The 6,000-nt window shown below is 36.5% G+C and overlaps 1 protein-coding gene across 4 annotated transcripts in view; it reads right to left on the reverse strand.

Annotated features, from left to right (window-relative positions):
• Armcx5 (armadillo repeat containing X-linked 5) overlaps positions 1–6,000 on the reverse strand; it is a 49,378-nt gene that overhangs the window by 37,862 nt on the left and 5,516 nt on the right. For all 4 annotated transcript variants that reach the window (XR_008720228.1, XR_008720226.1, XR_008720225.1 and 1 more), the window contains one exon: positions 5,551–5,713. The gene's annotated coding sequence lies outside the window, so the exon portion shown is untranslated. The remainder of the gene's footprint in view (positions 1–5,550; positions 5,714–6,000) is intronic.

The following is a 6,000-nucleotide window of genomic DNA, read 5'->3' on the forward strand; positions in this document are numbered from 1 at the left end:
TATTTAGCTAGCTAGCACCTGGGGATTAGAAATATCCACCCTATGCTAATGAGATGTCTTGGTGTCTTGGCTTTCAACCAATGACCTTTGACCATACTTGGAGCTCTTCCCCCATCCATGGGTAATTAAGTACTGTGTTACCCTTCTTATGATACAGCTGTGCTAACACAATCGCCCTCAAAACCCCTCCCATTGCCCGTGGTTTATAAGTGCCTGTTCCACCCCAAATAAAAGGCACCAGCATCATCTATTTCACCATGACCAGCTGAGAGTCATCATTTATTCTGGGGAAGGAAGGGCTCCCCATTACCCCAAAGAAGAATTCATCACTGGACAAACACCCACTCCACCCACACTTGAGAGCTTCCAAACTTCTGTCATTTACCATCCTGTCACCAGCGGCAATCTTTCTAGCATTGCTCTGTCCACTGCAGTGCCCATATGTGAGAGCAAGCAACTGGCTGTTCTGGAAGTAACCATTTTGCCTGCCTTTACAAAACCAGGCTCCCATCTCTGCCTCTCTCAGATTCAGAGCTCCAAGCAAACCTCCATTACTGACTACTCATGAAGCAGCCACCCATACCCACCCAAGTCAGGGTGGACCCTCAGTATTACTTGACTCAGGTTCTAGAGTTCTGAGCTCCTTTGCCTCCAGTGCTTCACTCTTTTCTGACTGAGAATGGGCACATCTATTTCCCACATCTGTTACTACTAGCAGCCCAGTGATAGGAACATACACAACTACAGCTGATTCCTGGGACAGTCCAGGATCTCACCAGACAAGGAACAACACCCTATCATCTTAGTGGAATGCACACAAGGAGGTAGCAGTAGTTCTCTGAGGTGTGCATTCCCTCCACTCCCTTGCCTGCTCTAAGCAGTCTCAGGGAAATGTAAAAGAAGTTCCGCTCCTTCTTTCACAATTCATGTCACCTTTTTAGCCAATGATCTATATAATTGTAAAACTCAAACCTCACCATTCTCTGTAAAAAAAAAAAAAAAAAAAGTTGAAAAACCACCCCTGGGCCAGGCAGGGCAATAACCACTGGGTAATACAGCCACGACAAAACATATTTCTCTTTTGTCCAACACTGACAAGACTTTATAAACAATTTCACTAGGTCTTTTTTATAAGGATTAAAGTCAGCTGCTAAAAAAAGATTTCCTTTGTCACTCAGTTGGCCCCATGTATTAAGAAAAAGCTAGAAAAATTTAAAGGTATGAGGTAGATCTCAGTTGCTGGAGGTAGCACAAAAAGTGTTTAACAACAGAGAACTGATTGGGATGAGACTTTTTGCAAATACTGGGAGTCATCATTACCTTCTCTGATGTTAGACTTACAGATACCCAGAAAAGTTTTGGCACCTGGACCTCTGTCATAAGAATATCTCCTAACTGAAAGTCTTGCCTCCAATCAAAAAATATAGTTGGGCTAGCTCTCAGATTGACAAAGATTCCCTGGGGGTATGGGCAGAAACCAACATCCCAAGACTGGCCCTCTTAAAGGGTATTTGGCTTCACCTATGAATTGTCTTCTACTGCTAGGCCACTGATCTGGCTCTCTTGCAAACAGTCCTAAGACGAGTGGGGCCTATTGATATTCTAATGACATACCTCAACCCAGTGTTGCCTGAGAGTACATGGTAAAGAAGAAATAGACAGCTCAAACCCACAGGTTGATGAAGATCATCAGAAGGAAAGATCATTCTTTCAGAGATAACTGGAAGGTCTCTGGTAACTGACCTTGACAAGGCTACTCCTCTGGGATCCACAAAACGTTCTGAGTTGCTCAGAACCAGGTGTGTTCTTCTGAGACTATACATACAAAGGAGGACTATGCACAGCTTTTGGAAAAAACTGTTGCGTCTAAGTTACTTGATGAGCAATAATTAGAAAAAAAAAATTCTGCCATGGTTGGGGAAAACCTCAGAAAGAGGAAGAGACAAAGACATATCACATAATTAGTTTTCTTGGTTCCCCTGGCTAGTTACTCTGCTATCAGCATTGGCTGGACTTTTAATTCTCATTCCGACTGAATTAGTGGCAAGGCCCTGCATCTTAAACTATTATGTATCAGTTCAGTAAAGTTAATGGTCCTTAGGATGAACCACATGTCTTTAGAGCAAGGTGAGTCTACAGTTTGACACATTCACTAAGACCAGTGGGGAATGTAACAGGAACCCAGATCTTAGTAGGACCCCAGACCTTAGCACAACAGACTCTATTATTGAAGTACCATTCAGGCTATAAAATTCAGCATGTAGACAGCACCACCAGCCGAAACTATAACAAAGGACTAATCCATTACAGTCCATTGTACTGGCTTTCTGGCTTCTGAAGTTCTACTTCTGGCTAACTGTTCTTCTTAACTGAAGTATGTTACCCAAGGCATGGGTTTTGTGCTTAAAAGCTCACCCTGAAAAAGGCTCAGAGCTACACTGGGATCCCAAATACCCACTGCGGTTATTGCCAGCTAATAAAAACTTTCTATTGGCTTAAACCCATGTCTGCCAGTACATTATTATGTCAGCATTATCCAGACAATAACATTCAGAAAAAAACTATAGGTCAATATATGCTTGATCAACAGATTAAAAATTCCTCATCAAAAGAGCAGCAAACTAAACTCTACAGCATATTTTCTATGACCACGTAAGACTCATTCCACAAATGCAAGATGGTTCAATGCATTCAAATTAATAAACTGACAAAAGACACCAACAAAATGAAGGACTGTAAACCAAATGATCACATCAATGTGGAAAATAATTTGATAAAATTCAACACCCTTTCATGAAACAGTACTAATAAGTTGGGAATAAAAGGAAGATACTGCAGCATAGTAAGATCTTTAGAATAAGCTGGGAGCTCATTTTTAAGTTAAAGGAAACAAGATGAAAAGACTTCCAAGACCTAGAACAAGAGAGAGATGCTCTCTTTCACCACTCTTATTTAATATGGTTCTAGAAGTCCTAGCAAGAATAAAAAGGACAGAGAAACAAATAAGCATTCATTCTGCTTAAAAAAGATGTTAAACCATTACTGTTTGGAGATAACATGATCTTCTATATGGAAAACCCCCAAGAACTCCACCAAAAAAAAAAAAAAAAAAAAAAAAAACCCTACTAACATGAACAAGTACATTCTGCAAAGTTGAAGAACGTAAAATTAGTGTGCAAAATTACCTGAAATAAAAATCAAGAAAGCATTTCTATTTGCAACACCTACAAAAGTGAAATTATTAAAAACTAACTTAAGCAAATATGTGAAAGCTCTCTATATGAGATTTATAAAACACTAATGAAAGAAAATAGAGGAGGATGTAAAAATATGAGAAGATACTCTGTATCTGTATCCATGGATTGGAAGAATCAGCACTGTTAAAATGTGCAAGTAAAAGTGATTTACAAATGTGATTCAATCCCTATAAAAATACTAAAGATGCTCTATACAGTACTAGAAAAATACAGTAATAAAATCACATGGAACCACAAAAGTCCACAAGAAAACAAATGAATAGTGAATAAAAGAACAAAAAAAAAGGTACTATATTTTCTGACTTCAAAACAAATTGCAAAGCTAAAGTGATTTAAAAAAATAATATAGTATGATATAAAAATCACACAGACCAAATGCAAATAATAGAGCACCTAGAAATAAGCCTATGAATCTACAATCAACTGTTTTTCAACAAAGTTGCTAAGAACACATATTGAACAAAGGATAGTAATCGTAATAAATGATGCTGGGGAATTCTTACAGACACAAGCAAAAGAATCTCTTGGAAATTATAAAAATCAACTATTACTCACCAGTTATAAAAAAGCAACTCAAAATATATTAAAGAACTAAATATAATACTTAAAACTATGAAACTACTAGAAGAAAACTGAAAAAAAATGCTTGAGAACATAGGGGCTGACAGGAAATTTTGTACAGGATCATAAAAGTGCAAGAAATAAAAGCAAAAATAAAATGGGGTTACATCAAACTAAAGTTTCTACGCAGTAAAGGGAACCACAGAGTGCAGTCTATTAAATGGTAGAAATACTTGCAATTCATACATTTGAAAAGGGTTTGCTATTCAGACTATATCAGGAGCTACAAAAAAAAAACAAAAACAAAAACAAAAAAACAAAAACAAAAAAAAATTAGAAAATTCTCCAAATGACTACAATAAAAAAGAAAAATAACACTATACTTAAACAGGCATTTAACAAAAGAAGACAAACATACAAATGGACAACAGGTAATGAAAAAATGTTCCACACCATTTACTTTTAGCAATAAAAGTAAATGGTGTGGAACATATTTGGCGAGCATAATAAGATGCCACCTTACACCCATGAGCATAGCTATTACCAAAAAGACTAACAAGAAGAGGTGCTGTGAAGGTATGGAGAAAAAAAAATTTACCCTGTTCACGCAAATGCAAATTAATATACCAACTATGGGAGACAGTAAGGAGGATCCTAAAAATATAAAAATACAACTACCATATGATCTAAGAATCCTACTATTAGGTATATTTCCAAAGGAAATAAAATCATCATGCTAAAGAGCGATGTGTATTCACATACTCAATGTAGTACCATAATTGTCAATAGTTTAGAAATGGGGGGGGGAATCTAAGTATCCAAAAATTAATGACTAGATAAAGTTTTAGTACAGATACAGGATATAATACTATTCAGTCAAAAAGTATGCCATTCTGCCATTCCTAACATAAGAACTAGAACTGGAGATCACTATGTTAAGTGAAATAAACAAGGACAGAAAGGCAAAATGCCTTATCATCTACATGCATATGCATCCTGAAAAGGCTGCTCTCAAAGAAGCTGAGAGTAGAATGACTGTTATAAAAGACTAGGGAGATTGTAGGGGAAAAGCTAATAAATGGTTACTAAGTTTCATTAGGAATTGGAAGTTCTGGCATATTCCTGTATAGTAGGTAACTATAGATAACAATAATGCACAATATTTCAAAAACATGGAAGAAAAGACTTTCAAAGTTTTTAGCACCAAGAAGAGGTAAATGCTTGAGATGAATGTGTTTAACCCCACTTGAAAAGTACAAAAACAATACATATATCAAAATACAGCATGTCAGTCCCTTAAAATATAAAATCACTTTTTTATGTATTTCTTTTAAAAAGAATGCTTAAAAGGTAGAGGAAAAAAACAAGTATTTTAAAGGATGTAGACAATTCAAATAATTGTGTGCTGATGATGGGAATGTAAAATGTTACATCCAGTGTGAAAATCAGTTTCACAGTTCCTCAAAATTCAGAGAGAATTATTATCACATCGCCAAGCAATTCCACTTCTAAAGGCATATGCAAAAGAACTTGGGGACTCCAACAGGTACCTGTACTCCAATGTTCACTGTAACACTGGTCATAATAGGCCAACTGTGGAACATCAATAGATATGTATACATCAATAGATATGTCAGAAACTATGGGAGATGATTTTGACTCTCAAAGTTACCATTCAGACAGGAAGAACGATTTCTTGCTTTGGTGCCAATATAACATGTCCCAAACTCACCCTTCTTAGCAGATACTGGAAAATTCCAAGCCATCACCTGATTAAGTGTGTATTCCACAGGGCATTTGAGATACATAATGTTTCCAAAGGATTTGGTCCAATTGCACTGTGAAGATCTCCACTGAGAGAAGTATTCATAGATGATATAATAGCTAGGGGAGATCTGTGAATTAAAAACAGTTACATAGAACTTCAAAAATCTTCTAAATTAAAGTGGCACATTTCAAGAAACTAAAAGACATTGCTTCCCCCTTCCTAAATTACAAATACAGACAATTATCCTTCATTTTTTATCTCTAGAAATATTAAAAAAATAGGTTCATATCTGACCTTCACAGAAATTAAACCAGGATTAGGTGTTAAAACTTAGGATATATTCCAGTGTGTTGAATTTTTTAGACCTACACACACACACACACACACACACACACACACACACACACACACACA

This window comes from Psammomys obesus, unplaced genomic scaffold (genome assembly GCF_907164565.1).
Source record: "Psammomys obesus unplaced genomic scaffold, mPsaObe1.curated_primary_1811, whole genome shotgun sequence".
NCBI lineage: Eukaryota > Metazoa > Chordata > Mammalia > Rodentia > Muridae > Psammomys > Psammomys obesus.